This window comes from Podarcis melisellensis (assembly GCF_964234715.1).
Source record: "Podarcis melisellensis genome assembly, chromosome: 3".
In the NCBI taxonomy this organism is placed as follows: Eukaryota; Metazoa; Chordata; class Lepidosauria; order Squamata; family Lacertidae; genus Podarcis; species Podarcis melisellensis.
This window is the reverse complement of record NC_138530.1, coordinates 41928348-41948536: the sequence shown is the minus strand read 5'-3', so window position 1 is coordinate 41948536 and position 20189 is coordinate 41928348. Positions and strand designations below refer to the sequence as shown.

The window sequence follows — 20189 nt, the reverse complement described above, 5'->3', positions numbered from 1 at the left end:
GCTGAGCAGGAATGTCTTTAGGAAAGGTCTAAGCATATTCAGGCAAAGTCCTGAAGAGGGCTTAAACAATCAGAAATGTCTGCATGGGAGTTAAATGTTGCTCTGAACCCAGAGTATAATTGCTTATTTATTGAACTGTTTGTAGCATTATAATTTTTCAGAGGGAACTAATGAATGTCAGGTTTTCATCATTAAGGTATGAGTACCTCTTTTGTAATTTGAGTGTTAGCAGCAAATTTTTACATTTGACAGCACCCTCACAGTTTAGAACGTTTGATATTGTATCTTTTCCTTCTTCTAAGAAGCTCAGAGAGGTAAGTTAGTCTCACATCTATGCTGGGAGCAGACTCTCAAGAAGGCCTATTTCTGAGATGTTTCTTATTCGGTTCTCCCCCCACTCTTCTATCTGCAGAAGAATGGGTTTTGGGTTATCCCCCTTTGTCTCACTGTGGAGAGAAGTTAATTTCCTAAATCATAAAATCTGACATTCTCCCATGGTGAAGGGAGAAAGAAATGGGTGCAGAAATTCAAGGTCCACTCCCAATTTTTCCTTGGATAAAATCATTGGGGAGAATATATCAACTCAATGGGGTTGTGGGGGCTTGCCAAAAACCATAGAGAAATGCTTTATAGCAAGTGGGTATTTGAATGGGCGCTTCTCATGTATAAACTTGACACTCAGATATCTGCATTATGCTGGCTTTTTGTACATATGAGGAAGACTGCAGCTTGTGTGTTTCCTAGTACCGTGAATAAATTGCGCATTGGAATTCTGGAAAACTGGGGAATGAAAATGCATTGCATTGTTCTTGAATGCTTTTGATCCCCCTACATACTAGCTGTAGAAGGCTTGGAATTTCCTTTCCATGTAGTGTGAATCTGCCCTGCTTATTGCACAATATGTGGCTGTTTAACCAGAATTCCATGTCCTGCGAAAAGGACCTGATGTTGCTTACTAGGATATGATTTTTGCATTGGGTTTGACTACTTGCTAATAGAATCTGAGTTGAATTCCTAGTAATTCATCTCAACTGAGCACAGCCAATACTTTCTTTTTTGATCAAAAATGTATTATCAGGCCCAGCTTTTAGAAAATGAATGAAGCAACATGAGTTATAGATATAGTGTATTGATGATTTAATTTTCTAGTTACTCTGTGCTTTTCTGAATTGTTTCTGTTGTGTAGACTTATTAAATTTAATATGCGGGTGCCTGTTCCTCCCTGCCCCGGATTTTAAAAGTTTAAAGTGACATTGGATTTTTAGAAATTCAACTCTTTTCTCTCTCAGTTAGACAATAGTTTCTTTTGTATCAGTTTAGAAGCTTGCATTAACATTTTGTTTAGTTTATTCCCAAACTTTGACAGCATTGTTGGTTTTTATTGTATTTTATTTGATTTCATTGTATTGCAGGCTAATTCATATTTCTGCCTTTAGAATAGTTTGTTTGTGTGCATACATGTACACTATCTTCTAACACTTTATTGATCTGCTCTTCCTTATTTTCCTGACTTCACATGTTTTTCTTTCTTGCTTAAGTCTTTTAAGTTTGTCTTCCTGTCTGTTCTTGGCAACTTCTGCTTGAATCAACAGAAGCTCAAAAGTACATTATATAGGGAGCCAATTGTACTGTAAAATGACTAGGACTTCAGATTCTGGTCTTGTCCTGTCCAATTGGCTTTAGTACAGCTTTATGTGAAGGAAAGCTCTGATTGTGCTAGCATCAGCTGCAGAGTGAGCACATGTCCTATCCAGGCAGCAAACTACTGATCAGGAAATGGGGAGGAGGGATGCTTATTTGTGGTGGATTTCTTTTTCATAATTACTTGTGCAGCTGGTGCACAGGTGGCAGTATTACTCCAAGAGCACCGGCAGATTTTAAAAGTGCATCTGATCCTTGGCTAGGTCTTTGAGGCACATCTATAAGTCCCAGTGCAAAGATCTAAAATCAGATTATAGGAAAGTATAATATAAAGACTGTCCAACTTGAAAGCATTTCTTTACCAAAAAGGAGTTGATAGCAATTCTCTAATGTTAAAGGCTCCTCTGTTTTTGCTATTCCATTGCTGGCAGAGGTTTTTTCCCTTGGTGTTGATTGCTTTGTCAACTTTCTGGCAATTTAGGACCTGGGGATGCATCTCAATACTTGTGTTTTTAAAAATGTATGTAATTCAATATTCATTTGTGTGCGTTATATTTATAGCCCACCTTTTCTCTCAAGATCTCAGGCATACATGAAGTTTCCACACCTTTATCCTCACAACAACACTGTGAAGTAGATTTGGCTGAGAGAGTGTGATTGGCTCAAGATCACTTAGGGATCTTCATGGCTGAGTGCAGTTTCAACCCAAGTCTCTGTGACCCAAATTTAACCTCTCTACTAGACTATGCAGTTCTTCTTCACATTTTACTTCTATGGAAGGCACTGAATGAGGAGGAGTAAGATTACACAACTGCCAACAACACATGGCCACGTTAGTTCTGGTGTCATCATTTTGAGCATCAGTGTCTGTAGAGGAATTTGTATGCCTAAACAGCTACTCATGTATAGTGGTTGCTTTTAGACACATACTCTGTGGTTGATTCCAGGGATAGTCCTGCCACTTCTGCATGAGAGTGGTCTTCATGCAAATGAATTGTGTATCCTGTAGAAACTTTTTTTTTTAAAAAAATGTAAGACTTCAAGTGTCTGATTTATAATTAGGAATGTGCCTTGATGGTGTCTCAATTACCTTGAACTCCATAGAATGAAACTTGCAGGCCATGTTCCCTTTAGGAGGAAAGTAATATTATTTCACCATCATTTTTCATGATTTATATTTCTGTAATGTGTGTTGAGGTGTTTGTGTGCAACAGAGCACTTTAAATTTCAGCTGTTTTTGTTCTAGCAAGAACAAAGTCGGGGCATTCTGATGGCAGTACTACAGAAGAGTTAGTGCTTAAATTCCAACCTAATCCTTGTTTTGCCTGAGTAGCAACAGTTGGTTTTACTTTTTTGGAAAGGTTCCTCGCTTCTATATTTCAATCCAATATCAGTTCAATTGTCTGCCTCCACTGGCTACGCTTGCTCTTCTTTCCATTCTTCTATTTTCCTATTACTTTCACCTGCCAGCCCACACTTTGAACCTGATTCCAATGTTCTCTGTGGTAACTTACAAGAGCTTCCTACAGGTTTCTCTACCTTTGAGAAAAGAAAGTATCAATGTGGCACAGGAAAACAATGTAATACATAAATGTTTGTTGAATTCAAATACACTCAGAATAAAGTAGTCGCAGGAGTAGCTAACATGTTGCCATACAGCTGTAGTTGGACTACAGCTCCCATAATTGACCATTAGCCTTACTAGATAGGGCTGTTGGGAGGTTGGAGTCCAGCTTCTAGGGGGCAGCATGCTGGCTACCTTGGAAGTAGAGTAACCAAAATAAAATGGAATGAATGTTTCTCTGGAACGTTGGAAGCTGTTGTATGCTAAGTGAGACCATTTTGCTATCTATTTCTCACTATGGTCTACATACACTTGCAGGCTGTGACTCTCATCTTGAAACTCTGCAGAATCTTTCCTTATCCTACCTGGAGATGCCAGGGCAGAACTTGGGACTTTTCGGATACAAAACTTGTTCTTTACGACTAAGGTCCCTCCCTAACTGTGTCTTTGATCTGTGAAAGGTGAAAGCTATAGATGTAAATTAGGAAGGTTCCAGTTTGCACTAGTTTTAACTATACCCTAATTGTGCAGGGCGATTAATAATCCCTTGTTTGTTACTGTGGTAGACAATGGGGTTTTCCTGATAGCAATCTGGTATTTCAGAATGGGAGGCTTAAAAAATGTGTGTGTGAACATTTTGGGTGTTGAGTGTCATGTGAGCAGGCTGGTGCAACTGGACTTCTCCTTCCTCTCTTCCCCCTGCAGCCCATCAAATCTGTTTTGAAGGATTTTTCAACCCTTGTTCTGGTTCTGGTGTTGTGAACTATGTCATGCTTTGTCTTAGGTGCAGAGGTTTTCAACCTTTTGGGGTCCATGGCTCCCTTGACTAACTACATTCTTTCTGTGGCATCCCTGTGGGGCTCAGGAGCCCAGCTATGTCATCCCTTGGCTGCAGAGCTGACAGCCTCTCACCCCTTTTCGAACACCCTCCTTTGAGTGTTCCCTCAGCCTCCTCTCTTCTTCCCTCTCCTTGGGAGTCCTCTGACCACCCTTGGTCTCTGGGCTGCCCCAAAGAGAGGTGCCTCCTCACACTGCCCCACAAGGGCCTGGGAAGCACCCCCTGGCCAGCCCCAGAGGCACCATTTGCCTGGGGAGCTTGTAGCCAGGGCTGCTGCAACGAACAGCTGTGCAAGCCTTTGGGAAGCAGAGATGCAAGAGGGCATCAGAGGACGGAGGGAAGGAAAAAGGGACAGAGGCCAGTGTTGCCCATGGCACCCCTGACTATCATTTGAGGCATCCAGGATGCCATGGCACACTGGTTGGAAACCACTGCCTTAGGAGATTGTCTGACCCTGGACTCATGTTCCATCTCCTCAGTTCAACCACAAGCTGTAAACCAGAAACAAACCATGATTCCAGCTCATGGTTTGTCTGGACTGAGACAAACTGGGGTTCAGACAGTATGCTAAGCTAAACTAGACTTCTGCCAGTAGGTTCAGAGAAGGAACAAAGTGGCCACAATCTCCTTTCTGGAAGCCCACACACTGACACTAAGCTATGGTTTGGCTTAGTGTTGTGTGCAAACCTAGGAACTGTTGGATGTCAGCCTTTATCTGCTAGCTGGCCATTCATTCTCCATCCCACCCTCCCAATCCATAATTGTTATCATCATGAAGTTAGATTACAAGTATTATTTGTTTTTCCTAAGAATTTCTGTAGCGTTTTATATTACTCATCTTTCCCTGATTTGCCTTCCATTTTTCATTGCATTCTGGCTTTTCTCTTATCTTAACTAATGGCTCCTACAGTGTTTCCTTTAATGGCTCATCTTCTCATTTCTGTTTCTGGCATCTCTTAAAGTGGTTTTCTCCATTATCTGCTCTTTTGCCCAATCTTATATGTGCTCTAATTTCTTTGAACTGCCAGCACTCATCTGATTTTGCATTCTTCTGGTTTCTAGCCAGCCTCTCCCTCATGATTCAGCTTCATCCCTGCATTGTTAGAGCAGCTTTTTGGCTTCTGCTATTTATCCTTAATTGACTTTCTCAAAAAGTTAACCTGCTTCTAATAAACTTATTTCTATATCCATTAACAATTTCTCATTATGCTGTCTTTAAGACCGGTAAGCTTCTTTTCTGCTGCTGTGCTATGTGACTCTTCCTAATTTTGCTTTTTCTCTCACCTTAATCTCAGACTAATCTTCTGAGTCAGCCGCTCTCTCCCTCTCTCCTGCTCTTGGTGTGCATATGTGAAATATAGAAATGCATTTTATTTGGTTTTAAAATTGATGGCCATAAAGGAAGATCAGTTCAGAACTTCATTTTACCCTTCCAATGTGTGCTATCATGTGGTGAACAGATGCATTCTGTGTGAACTAAAAGTTTAGTTCTAAAAGATGGAGAATTGTATACTTTTTCACATTCTAACTTCTTCTGGTAGGGAAGTGTATTTGATCATTATTAACAGGAATGGCTTCCTTACCCATTCCATGCTGTTTTCCCCTGAATGTGAGCATCTGCCACACAAACATCTCTATCATATTGGGCTTGTGTATTCATCCCTCTTCTTTTTCCACATGTCCAAGAAGAGAATTTCTGCTGAGTTTTCTTTCTGTTTTAAAGAATTTTGGCTTAGCCTTACATAAGAGCTAGTAATCCTGGTTTAAAAATTGTTAAACCATGGTTTATGAACTTGGCTTGTTTTAACTAACCTTTGTTTTAAACTAGAATTCTTGGGTCATTTGTATTGCTAAGGCAAGATTCTTTGAAATGGAAAGTAAATTTGAGAGAAGTCCTGCTCCTGGGTGAGGGATGAGCATACAAGCCCAGACTTGTCCATGTATGCTTTAGCATCACATGTGAACTAGCCTTTTGAATTAAAGGAAGCTTTCCTATGTAAATGGTGAATCAGTTTGATTTCTCAGATATAAATATGTACACTCTACCTACAAAATACGGATGGGGCTCATCAACCTTGGAAGGTAGCCCATCTAGGAGAAGTAAAATTTTGATCCTAAACTTCCACTGCCTTGCAGGACGTCTTCAGGAGAAAAAAAGGCTAAGGAGTAAACTCTGCACAAATCCGGAGCGGAGTCCATATGATTTGTTCGCCTCCTTCTGGCATCCTCTGGCCAAATGTATTGCTCTGCTTTTATTTGAACCATACCAGCAAGGTTGAGAGCAGGGTCTTGTTGTCTGGGCTGCCCAGGACCTCAATATAAACTAACCAGGCTTGCGCCCTGAGAAGGTCACTTCGATGCTTCCAACATAGTGAGTTGACTTCACCCCCAGAAGCACACTCCATTGTCTCTTGAGACATATGTCAGCAACAACAACCAGACACAGGCATTACATTTTTACCTGCTGAAAACAAAACTCCTAGTCTGCCCAGCAGCTGTCAGACTTTGCTTTGTTCTATTAATCATGGTCTCTTCATCTTTGTTTAATACTTGCTTCTTTTGTGAGAGTAGGGCTGGACCAAGGCAGAGCAAAGCAGAAAAGAGCAACAGTGGAAGGAAGAAAAGACAAAATTGACCACTGAAAAGGTTCTTATGTCCTCATACTTAAGCTGCAATAGGTTCCATTGATAGGATTGCACTGTTAATAGTACAAAATGTCATAGGCTCTTGCTGGCAGATTTCATATGGGAATATTTAAGAGGCATTCCCTTTGTAGGTAAAAGAAGAAACCATGCAAAATGTATTCAGTGAGATAAACCAAATTCAGGGTCTGGTTGTAAAAATGAAATAATACTCTAGTTGTAAATGAACCACAATTTAGTGGTTAGATTTGTACCATTATTTAGAAAATATATCAAGAAGCATCAGTGGGAAACATATTTTCATTCAGTAATTTAAATGGGGCAACGGAAGAAATACATTTTTGGTATCTCGTATTTTCTGGAACCAATATGACAACAGCTGTCTTTATGATTGCCTCATCCTCTCAGATTTCCTTTAAATGCAATGTTTTCAAATACTTTAAAAGTGCTTTCTCTCCTACAGAGGCATCACTCTTTTTAAAATCTTTCTCACTGCATCAAAGTTGTTTCTGTGTGCTGTTTCTGCTTATGTCTGAGTATAACTTCCCTATCCATTTAGCTGTGTCTTTGAAGCTGCCTTCCATTGTTGTCTATCTTTTTGATCATAATGTCTTCTGTGCCATCTGCAAAGAATACTTTTCAGACATGACCTATCTCTTTTTCATCTCATCTCATGAATGTTAAGTTTCCCCTTAAACAAGCATTCAGCAATTTGTGTGTGTATTTATATCTATCTAAATTGCTAGATACTTATAATTAAAATATTTTTTGCCAAAATCATAAGCAGACAAAGCTGAATGTATGTAGTTGTGAAATAATTTTAAAAGCATAGTATAAATTAGCAGAAGTGTCATGCTTGTCTTGAGCTTGCATTTTAAGCAAGAATCATTTCCTTTTTAAAGTTGAATTAGGCATTTAATTTAACCTGCAGTGATTTGTCATTCAATACTTTTCGTACTACAACTGCTGATTTCTATTTTTTTTTTAATGCAAAAAGCATATTCCTCTTATTGTTTTAGCTGCTGTGGTCAATCAAACATGCAGAATTTGTTTCCCCTGAAGATTGTAGTTTTGAACAAAATTGAGGGGAGTGTGGTTTCATGGCAGCATCCACTCTCAAACTGTGTATAGCATATACTGTACAAACCTACAGAACTAAATGGGGATGTCTGGGAAGCGTCTTATAGTTGGTTCAATAATGGCATGGACTCTAATGTACTTCAGAATTTGAGAGTCTGAGGTAGTATACCTTCAGGAAGCAAAAAGAAAATCAGTAGCATGTATGAATGCAAGTTATGAGAATAATCGTTGTTTATATATTTTAGCCAATAAAACAATTGCTTCCACCTTATTTCAAGTTAGGAGATTTTTGGGATCCTGTGCTTGCCTACATTGGCTCCTTATTTGTAGTTTACTTGGCAAGTGGTTCCTGATAGAATAAATTGTTACAGCAAATAAATAAACTGATATAAGGAAGGTATAGAAATGAGGTATAGAATGGAAATGGACTATTTATAGATTTTTATATTGAATGTTCTAATGTAGAAGGCATTGCTTACTAAATTCATAGATCACAAGAGCACAGACACTCATTAATGCTTCACCAGTATAAATTTTGGCAAGACTTTCTATATAAAAAGGATATTATAAGGTACTTGTTGTATTTATAAAACAACACTTTTAAGAAATGTGCTTCATGGTCTATAAACCAGCTAAGCCAGAATACTGGTGTATGTTTTCAAGATAACATAATACCTTGCAACAATACGGGCTGAAATGGAGTTGTAGGTAATTGGTTGGGGTAGCTATCATTTATTCTCAGAACTTTAGGTTGCAGTCTTAATTCACACTTAACTGGAAGTTTGCCCCATTGAACTCAATGGGACTTACTTCTCAGCAGACAAGTGTAAGATTGCATTGCTAGTGTGCTTGTGTCTTTAAACAGGATCTGTGACCTCACCTGGAAGCTCTTCTGCCATATCTGATGGCATAAATTCCTCCTGGACTCCTCCCCAGACACTGGAGTCATCTTCAACTTCCATATACAGTGGTATCTCAGGTTAAGAACTTAATTTGTTCCGGAGGTCCGTTCTTAACCTGAAACAGTTCTTAACCTGAAGCACCACTTTAGCTAATGGGACCTCCCGCTGCTGCCGCACCACCACCGCATGATTTCCGTTCTCATCCTGAAGCAAAGTTCTTATCCCGAGGTACTATTTCTGGGTTAGCGGAGTCTGTAACCTGAAGCATCTGTAACCTGAAGCGTCTGTAACCTGAGGTACCACTGTACTTTTTGGCTGAAATGCCTACTTCAAAATAAAAAGCAGCCCTGTCTCATTTAATAATTAATAACGCTATCATTTTTTGATGTGACTCCCTAACTGAGAAGGTGTGGGAATTTTTGGAACTAGAGATTTTTGGGATCCTGTGCTTGCCTACATTCGCTCCTTATTTGTAGTTTACTTGGGGAGCTGCTTTCTCCCCAAGACTCCTGTAGAATCCATAGCACTGTAGTTGGAAGAGACCTAGAGGAGCATCTTGTCCAGCCCCCAGCAGAAAGGAGCATAGCTACCTGCTCTGCTGCTTATTTAAAGTCCAGTTAAAAAGCTGATTCTCCAGCTTCTTGCTCTGAGGAAACACCTGTGGGCCATTACAGCGAGAATTACAGCTGGTGAACAAAGAGTAGAGCTCTGGCTGACGCATTCCAGAGACTGGAGGCGGGAGAGACGGTACTGGATAGGAGGGAATACAAACAGAATCTATTGTGAAAGCAGAGAGTGCAGTTTCAGCTGAAGAGCTGAGATCACAAAGTGAACTTGACCTAGTTGTCACAGAGGTGGTAAAACCATTCCTGAACTGCACTATAGGTATCACATAATTGAATTCTGCTCCCTGCAAAAAAATGGACTGCATGTAGAAAACTAGATATTGGGAAAAGGTGTTCTAGTTTTTGAAACATAGGGGGGAAATATGGGAAAAATATGAATCAACTTTCAGTTACGTGAACCCATTCTGCACTCTCAGCGCATACAGGCTTCTCACCTCAGCGAGCAAAGGCTATTTCTTTGTTGTCCAGCAGCTGTTATTCAGATGCGTGCTGCTTCTATCCTGGAGTCATGACTAGTAGCCACTGATAGGCATGTTCACGGAGAGTAAGGCTAATCCCCTTTATACAGTGTCTGTATAAAATTGTGGAAAATTGCATACTGCATGAAATGAATACTGCACAGGCTATTGCTGGTATGCTTGGGAGACATGTAACATGAAAAATAACAGATATAACTAAGGATTGTTTGATCTGCATTTCAAAGTGAACTAACCTCTTGGGCTAATGTGCAAATTGGAATGCAGTTATTCTCCAAATTTTGCAATGCAGTTCTCTGCTTAGAAAACTAACCAAAATTCATATTTTGGGATAAAATGTTACACTGGGATAGAATACCTTCCAAACTATGATTTTAAAGACAATTTTTGTTCATTTTTTGTAGATTATACAGAAATAGGGCAGAAAGGATTTGGGAATAAATACCTACAAAACTGACATGGACTGGAGATGGATGACTCTGTCCATCCCTAGATATAACCCTTAGGCAGGTAATATTTTATGATGCTCTAGAGATCTTTCAGCTTGTATGTTATAGGAATTATGTTCACTTCTTAGGTTTACTGTAACTTGTTAATCTTCGTGCATTCAGTGCAGTCCAACGTTGGGAACTGCTCATGTCCTGTTGCCCTAGGTTGTGAAAAGAGCTGCTTCAATGAGCATCAGCTATGGACAAGTGCTACCCTCTTTCCTAAGCCGAGGTTTTTGGCAGGAGGCCACTTATTTCTGAAACTCTTCCACTTAGGCGGACTAGCAGGTTTATTTACTCTGCAAGGGAAAGTGGTCAGGCTTTCTCCAGGAGGCACTTCATGCAATCAACACTGCTGCTTTGGCATGGATCTGGCTTAGGACCAAATTAGGCATTGCATTAAACATATGGCTGGCTCTTGGATGCTTTGCTTTCCTTTACTAAAAAACAGGTGAAGCTGATCCAGATTGGGAACATGGTACGGAGGAGAATGAATCTAACCCTTTGCCCCCGTTATGAATGGTGTATGGAATTAATACTCTTTGATTTGGCTTATTCCAGAGGGGCTTTCTTATTTTGTACAAATGATTCAGCTTTCAGGGTTTTCATCTGTATGTATTGAAGTGAAATTCATTGTACCTAATGCACCAGCATTTAAAAAAACTGATTATGAAATTATTTAACTGGGATGGGCTTGTGAACAGAGAGAGATTGGCTTGTTTTAGTTAACATGCAGCTTATTTTGGACTGTACTTTTGTTTTCCTGTTAAGGAGGGGTGTGGAAGAACATTGGTACATATACTTTTAGGAGTTTGGAGCTTATGAAAATAGTATCATATTTTTGCACCAAAAGAAAATTAGTGTTTTGCTGTTCAGTTTCTGATGACCCAGAGTTGGTCATTAGTGTATTGTGCAACTTTGAAGCAAAACCTCACCTTGTGATTTGCTCATTTTCCTGCTTTTAAGCAGAGATAGTTGTATGAGGCAATTTTACCCACCCTGGCCATTGGGCTATTATATATATTTCCTGTGGAATAAGTGTGGTATCTATAGTTTCAGCAGCAAACACTGCCCCTCACAGTGTGTTCTGATGTGATCTTTGTTTGAACAATATTTGGTGGCAAAGAGGACATGATACAATATGTATTTTGATTTCCTGCACTCAGTGGTTGCTCACTGAAGTGATGGTGCTTAGATTGCTGATTGTGTGTGTGTGTAAAATAGTAGAATTTCAGTTTAATCAGACTGTGAATTCTGACCTCTATGTTAACTTCTGAACTTCTGAGAGAACTAAGTTTTTAAATATAGTACGTGTACATCTAACTGTATTGGGTTAAGTTTTGAACTGAGTATCTCACTTTTGAGATACTAAATCTTTCAGTGTTGTGATAGATCCTACTTTGGTGCCTTTCAGTGATGGGGGTGGGATTGCTGGTTGAACTACTTAGCAAATATTACATTAAGAAAATGGTTAAAAAAAATAAAACTTCCAATATCATAATGCCATCGTTAAAATCTATTGTGTGACTGCCCTTGGTATACTGTTAACAGTTCTGGCTACCACACCTCAAAAAAGAATATTGTAGAGCTGGAAATGGTTCAGAAAAGGCCAGCCAAAATAATTATGGGGCTAGAACAGTCTCCCTATGTGGAAAGGTTACAAGGTGGGGACATGATAAAATTGTATAATATTATTCAGAGAAAGTTGATAGGGAACCGGATCCATCTAAATATTGGAAGATTAAAGATAGACAAAAGTAAGTACTTCTTCACACAGTGCATGATTAATCTGTGGAATTTGCTGTTTTTAAGTCACATTTTAGTCAATGTTGTATATTTGTTGTTAGCCGCCCTGAGCCCGGTTTTTAAACCGGGAAGGGCAGGGTATAAATAAAAAATTGTTATTATATTATTATTATTAATATGTGGCGATGACCATTAACATGGATGGCATTAAAAGAGTTTAGACAAATTTAATGAGAATTTAATGTTGGGGCAGTATGTCTCTCAATGGCAGTTGCTGAAAATCACAAGCAGCGAGACTCGATTGTGCTCATGTCCTGCTTATAAGCTTCTCATAGTTGCTTTGTCAACATGAGAACAGAATGCTGGGCAAGATGGGCCTTTTGATTTGATCTATTAGAACTCTTGTCTTATGTCCTTAAGTTGACTGCTGTGTCCTAGCTTGGCCTAAGACTTCCAGGGAAGGCCTGATGGAAGAAGTAGCATGTATAGAAAATGACACAGTAATGTCCAGAAAAACAGTAGCAAGCCTGATGGTCAAGTCCAGGGGTCAGCAACCTTTTTCAGCCAAGGGGTGGTCCACCTTCCCTCAGACCATGTGGTGGACTGGACTGTATTTTTTGGGGGGAAATGAACGAATTCCTATGCCCCACAAATAACCCAGAGATGCATTTTAAATTAAAGGACACATTCTACTCATGTAAAAACACACTGATTCCCGGACCTTCCGTGGGCCGGATTGAGAAGCTGATTGGGCTGCATCCGGCCCCCGGACTTTAGGTTGCCTATCCCTGGTCAAGTCGATGGTAGGCTATGCCAGATCGCAATTGGCAAGAGGAAGGAAGGTATGGTGTGTCAGGACCCTGGACAGGTTACTGTGGTAGGTACTGGTTGAAACTCACCCAAGGGGAGCTGCTATCTTGGCAGCATGTGGAGCCCTTGTGAACACTGGCTGGTCTGGATTGGCTATTAATCCTGACTCCTTTGAAGAGTTGCCTGTATTTTAAAAGAATATTGTCTGATTTTACAGCTGCTGGCTCCTACAGCATGGGAGTCGTGAGGACTGTATTGTGCAGGGCAGGTCATCTTCTGAGTCTGAAGAGTCTGGTCTTGATAGTTCTGTAGTGAGGGATGATGGCTTCCTAGGTGATGCCTCTGAGTTAGTGCGGGGTTGATACCAGAGAACATGACATTGCATGCTGAAGAAGAAAGCAAATCGATGTTGAATTTGCACAAAAGTTGTCATACACATTTGTTTAGTGTTGTAGAATTCCCTACAGATATCTTTGCATCAATTATTTTATGAGCTGATGAGGACATAAAGCAACAAATGTAAGTGACTACAAATATTACACTAGGAACTGCCTTCCGCACAGCATTCTGTACACCTTCCCAGCCCATAGAGTTTTACATCTTGCCCTTAACTTTCTGCCTTTTTCCTTCCCACACTTTTTAGGTTACTCTTTTGCTATTTTCCCCTTTTTCTTTCCCACTTCCCCTAGTTCAAAGTATTTTGTGCATTGTGACAAGAGAGTTTCTGCCACAATGAGTTTAGCTCTGCAAGAGGACCATGTCTTCATCAGTGCGGTGAAGTTTCTTGAAGCCATATTTAGTGTTTGTACATATGCAAAAAATAACTGACATGTAACTGGGGGATCTGGTAAGTGTTAATAGTGGTTTTCCTTCGTTTTCCATTTGCATGTATGCAAACTTCCAGTCTTGCAAAAGTCAAATATTTTAATATTGAACACAAGAGAAAACAGACTTTTCTAAGACATTAAATTTTGTCCTGGTGATCTGCATAAAATATGTACTAGGGGAAGAAGACCTCAAAGTTGGAAGCTACCATGATGAACTAGTTGTTGATTACTTACAGCAGTTGCATTTCACATTGCCTGGTGAATGTCCTATTTAACTATTAGCAATTTGTGTTGTTTGTCTAACTCCTTTTTCCTAGTTCTGCTTATAGGCAGCTGTGGTGAGCTGGTGTGAGAGTAAAGCATATTCTTAGCCAAAATATGCATACTTGTTAAGGCCAAAGAAAGTGCAGATGAGGTAACTCTTCTTTTCTTTACCTAAATAAATAAATAGTGATCTCATTCAAACTCCGAAATACACAGCAACCAAGAACCAGAAATCAAGTGGTAAAATTTCAGGAATACTTCTCCATAATTTGCAAATAGATGAGTAAAAGATGGAGAAATCAGAGTTCAGTTAGCCAAACCCAGGAAATATTCCAGTTATCCTCAGTTGCCCTGTGAGTTAAAAAGTAAAGTCCTGTATCCTTTGCTGTGGGCAAAGAAAGGTGACATAGAAATATGAACTCTTTCTGTTCAACACAGATTGGGCAGCTATGTGAACATTAATGGATGGTGCAACATGATTCATAGGAAGTACCGGTTATTGAGTTGTATATACAGTACATGCAACCATTCTGAGAAGAGGAACTAGTTAGGGCAGGGGGAAGAGAAGTATACATGAGAGAAGATCCTGGTTTTATGAACTCTGCCAAGAAGCTGGAATTTGAGTTGACCAGCCTGTTGGATGAAAACATGGTTGCAGCTGTGTCATGCTTGGGTGCCATTTTTTTAAAAGAAGGAAATGAACTGTTATACAAAAAATGCATAAGTTTTTTAAAAAACCAATTCAAGCCTTATATCCACAATGAAACCTGCAGTAAGAAATAAACCAGAGTCATTTGTCAAGCCGGATTAATTGTTAGCTGGGACCTAGTTCTTCTCTAAATTCCATCTGTTAATTTACCAATTTCTGCCAAATTAGTACTCTTTGCTACCTGTACTTAAATGGAAGGAAATTGGGTCCAAACATTTTCACCAGCAGTAAATAGAAATATTAGGTATTGTGTCTTCTATTATATTGAATGACATCCTTGGAAGGTTTTAATATCCTATGTGAAATTATATTTGCTTCCAATAATTTAGGGTCACCTGACATTCCTCCCACATATGAAGAAGCTCTATATGGGTGGGACTATGCATGTCTTGTTGTTGATAAGCAGTGTCCAGTGCACAGCGGAATGATGAGAAGTATGAGCCAACATGCTCTATACTACTTTATTTACAGTTCAAAGCTGGTAAGTTACAGAAAAACATTTTCCCTCTGCCGGAGCAGAGAAATGCATCATCTCTCCTCTAAAGCACAGAGAGAATCACAAACTGAAACTGCAAAGAACAGTGAAAAACAGGAAACCAGTGTACGTCATATCCAGTCTCCCGTTCCCGTGGGAAAACCTCCAACAGTACAGACTCTGTGGAATGTAAACAACCTGTCTCGTGACAAGCACTTCGCTGCACAGAGAAGAAAGCAGAAACCAACATCCTCCCCCTTTCTGTGAACATCTCTGGGCAGCGTGTTCGTACAATATCAGTACAAACCCAACTTCTGCACATAGGTACAGTGTTGATCCCTTGATACAATCTTGGACAATACATCAGCAGGAATTTCATTACCTGGCATATAGGACACCGTTACGAGTCCCTTTTGAATACGTTCCCTAGCATGTTGCAATTTCAATTGCAAGTGCTTCGTGCTTTGCTTACAACCTTCAGAATTCAGCAAAGCCAAACATGCTTTGTTGTCCTGGTAAACCTGGATTGGACATTTGACAGGAATTTTCATGTCTTTGCACAATTGTAACAACCATTCACAATCTTTAAGTGAATAAGACAGTGCATTCAGTTCAGCTTCACAAGTACTTAAGCTAACTGTTGTTTGCTTCTTGCATGACCAATCAAATAGACCCTGATTGTACTTATAGCAAACTCCAGACGTACTTTTCCTGTCTGTAGTGTCACTTCCAAAACTTGCATCTGCAAATATCTCAAGACCACCAGACTTCTGATTGTTAAATCTCAGTCTGTAATGCATAGTGCCTTTCAAATACCGCGCTATGCGTTTCAGAGCTTTCCAATCCTTAACAGTAGGATTGTTGACTTGTCTGCTTAGCAAATTACAGCTAACAGCAATGTCTGGTCTTGAACATCTGGCAATGAAGTTTAGCTTGCCTAGCACACTTCTGTACAGTGTAGTGTCAGAAAATGCTTCTTCAGTGTCATCTACCTGATAACCTGTTATCATCGGTGTGTCTACAGGGTTAGCATCCATCAGGTTTAGTTTGCTTAACACATCAGCAATTTTCCGTGACTGGTGTACTAGAATGTTACCATCTTGATCTCTCTCTATTTCCAGAGATAGGTAGTTGTTTACCTCACCAAGATCTTTCATGTCAAAGTGCTCTTTCAGTTGAGCTAGGGCGTTATTGTACATTGTGACATCTTTCCAAAAGAATAAAAGATCATCAACATAAAACAAACAATACAGTTTCTTTTGCCCCTCCTCTTTGACAAATACACATGGATCAGCTTTCCCTTGCTGAAAACCTAGAGAAAATAATACTTCAGTGAGTTTTGTGTGCCAACACCGTGCACTTTGTTTGAGACCATAAATTGACTTTTTCAGAGCACAAACAAATCCCTGTTTTACCTGTACGCCATCAGGTGGAAGCATATAAAGTGATTCATGTAGAGATCCGTACAGAAAAGCTGTATTCACATCATGGTGACTAATGTGTAGATTCTCCTCTGCAGCTAGCTTGAGCATAAGCCTAATGCTCTCATACCTCACTGTGGGTGAGTAGGTCTCGTGATAATCTTCACCTGGTACCTGAGCAAATCCTCTGGCTACCAATCTGGCTTTGTGTCTGACTATCTTGCCATTTTGATCAGTCTTCGCTTTGAAGACCCATTTGCTTCCAAGCAATTTCATTCCTGGAACTACTGGAACAAGCTCCCATGTTTTGTTCCTTTCCAAGGAATCAAGCTCAGCCTTCATGGCATTTAACCATGGCTCAGCTTCCTTTGAATCCAAATCCTGGATTTCTTGGAAACTTGAAGGTTCAAAAACCTTCTTGGAGCTTTTAACAGCTGTTACTGCTATCTTAGCAAACTCATCAGCAAATCTCTTTGGAGGTCTGCCTTTTGTGGCTCTCTGTGACCTACGAATTAGCCTTAAGTCTTCAACACTCTCCTCTTCCTTCTTAGGAGAAAAACGACCTATTGTGAACAATGGTTCCTCCAATTCTTGATCAGAGCTTTCAGAGGGTCGCATAGAGGCTTTCGCACTCTTGAAATCCTCTGAATCATCTGATTCAGTTTCAGACTCAGAATCAGAACCTTCATCAGTGGGTGTGGGTTGTTGCGGTTGCTTTTGACTATCCTCAGTCTCATCACTGTCATCAGGATAACATTGGAAAAATCCCACATTCTCCCCCCACTTGGCATTGTACTCAACACTTCTTGTGAGCTTAATTTCCTTAGAGTCACTCATCATTATTCTGTAAGACCCTTTCTGATAACCTAGAAAGATACCATGCAAACCACGCTTGTCTAACTTGGAGTTTTGTGGTGAGTGAACCCACATGTCCGAACCAAAAATTTTCATGTGTTTGATGTATGGCTTCTTGCCAAACATCTTCTCATAGGGGGTACAACCAATCGCTGAAGATAACCTGCGATTATAACTGTAAGTGAAACATGAGAGAGCTTCGGCCCAATAACTCTCTGGAAGATTTGCATCATGCAGCAAGGTTTTTAACCCTTGAAGCAATGTTTGATTTGCTCGCTCCGCAAGTCCATTCTGCCATGGCGAGCGAGGACTAGACAAATCGTGTTGAATTCCTTTCTCAGTCAGAAAAGCTTCAAACTGCTGAGAAGTGAATTCTCCCCCCCGGTCAGTGAAAAGAATCTTTATCTTCTTACCATGCACATTTCCCAACCAAGCACAGAATTCCTTGAACCTAGGAAAAGCCTCTGATTTCTGCTTGAGATTGTACACATAAATATACCTGGAAAATGCATCAATGAGAACCATGAAGTACCTATTCCCACCCAAAGAGGGCGCTAGTGGTCCAACCAAATCAGCATGAACAACCTGGTATGGTTCTGTAGCTTGCCTACTAGACACCTTACCTTTCGCAGCCATTTTCACCTTGTTTGCTGCGCATGCCTTGCACTTCATGTGGTACCTGCAGGGTTTAATAGTCATACCTTCAACCAAAGCAGGCATTTTAGATACTGCCTCAAAATGCAAATGACCAAATTTCCTGTGAAAATCGTGAATACATTCTGCATGCAAACTTTTGTTAGAACCTGCAATGCAACAAGTGTCATCCTGCACAACATCATCATAATACAAAAGAAACAAACGATCAACAAATTCAGCATACAATTGATAATCATTTTTCTTGGTGATGATGCATCTATTGTTCTTAAAGGAAACGTCTATTTTCCGCTCCATCAGCTGTCCAACGCTAAGCAGATTATGTTTCGCGTCCGGCACATAAAGAACATCCTGTATCGATAAGTCCAAACTGTGAAGAACAACAGTTCCGTAGCCTTTACTGGGGATCGTGTGGTCATCCGCCTGGTGAATCGCACCTTCCTGCGGTGTAAAAGACACGAACAGTCGCTTATCGTTGCACATGTGATGCGTTGCAGCTGAATCAACAACGAAGAAAGATCTAGACGTCTTCTGGACCTCTGCAACCTCTGCAATCTTTGCAACCTTTGGAGCGTAGCGTGAGACCATTGCCTTGTGCTGCGTTGTCCTGGACACCGGACCTTTGCTTTTGCCTCGGCCTTTTCCACGCGATGAGCTTCCGCTGCGCTGCTCTGTCTTGGCCCTGGGATATCTGCATTCCCTCTTCATATGGCCTAGACGTCCACACGAGTAGCATTTCACTGCCTTCAAAGCTTTGGCGCCATCTGGTGGTTCCACTGCACTATGGGATGATGACTGTGAAGTCTCCCCCTTTCCCATGCAGCTATCACCCCGCCGATCTGCTTCATTCTGAATCATGGCAGTATCACAAGCTACTGTGAGTTGAGCATTTGGCTGATCAGTGGTATCAAATCCCCCACTTGCTTCATCCAGCCTTCTGCAGCTAGCCATCATGACTCTGGCATTTGCCTCTTGCGTCATCTATGCTGCTTTAAATCAAGCTGCTGTATACATGCTGCGTTTGTGTACAGCTGCTTCAATCCAAAAGCAAAATCAAAACAGCCTCTGCCTTGCCTGTGCTGCTCTTTTGCTCAACTGCTTTGTTTATCTGCAGCTGCTTCAAACTGCATTCCAAAGGCAAGTTCAAAAGCGAAAGTCCCCAAGTGCTTTCTCTATAGCTGTGCTAAATTCTTGCTGCGTCACAGAGCTGCAGCTGTTTACTTTCGATTTCCCCCAGCATAGCGTCCCTTTGAGCCATTTGCCTGTGCCGCGGCAAAACCGGCTATAAAAGTTCAAAGTCCAGCCATAAAGCCATTAATTAGAAGCTGGCAGGCTGCCCGGAGCAGTAGCACATACCTTCATCAATCATTTTGACGCGCAGAGCAGATACCGTGCGTTCCGTCTCTCTGCCGCTGTTCCGATGCTTTGCCGGCACTTTGTCTCCTTGCTCCTTTGTTCCTTTGCCAGGAGCCCGACTACTGAAGTCCATCCTCAAAACACTGCGTTTTTCTGGGCCCGGAACCAAATGTTGTTGATAAGCAGTGTCCAGTGCACAGCGGAATGATGAGAAGTATGAGCCAACATGCTCTATACTACTTTATTTACAGTTCAAAGCTGGTAAGTTACAGAAAAACATTTTCCCTCTGCCGGAGCAGAGAAATGCATCATCTCTCCTCTAAAGCACAGAGAGAATCACAAACTGAAACTGCAAAGAACAGTGAAAAACAGGAAACCAGTGTACGTCATATCCAGTCTCCCGTTCCCGTGGGAAAACCTCCAACAGTACAGACTCTGTGGAATGTAAACAACCTGTCTCGTGACAAGCACTTCGCTGCACAGAGAAGAAAGCAGAAACCAACATGTCTAACTTGTAAAACAGAAGCAGCAACTCAGAGCAGGATTTTTTATTTTGGATGCTCCTATTCTGTGGAATAGTATTCTTGCTGAAATACAACGGGCACCCACTACTTGCACTTTCTGGAAACAATTGAAGACATTTTTGTTCTGAATGGCTACTCCAGCTTGTTAAATGGTCCTTTACCATGAGTGTCTACTTTGATCGAGTTTTAGTCTTGTTTTGAAGTTTTTGTGTTTTTAACTTTTTCATTATGTTATTTGTAAATCAGCTTGAAATGGTTGTTTAGAAGGTAAGTAATAAATTGATGATGATG

At 40.5% G+C, this 20189-nt stretch overlaps 1 protein-coding gene across 3 annotated transcripts in view; it reads left to right on the top strand.

Annotated features, from left to right (window-relative positions):
• Window positions 1–20189, top strand: part of PRKD3 (protein kinase D3) — a 62828-nt gene that overhangs the window by 5594 nt on the left and 37045 nt on the right. The gene's annotated exons all lie outside the window — the stretch shown is intronic.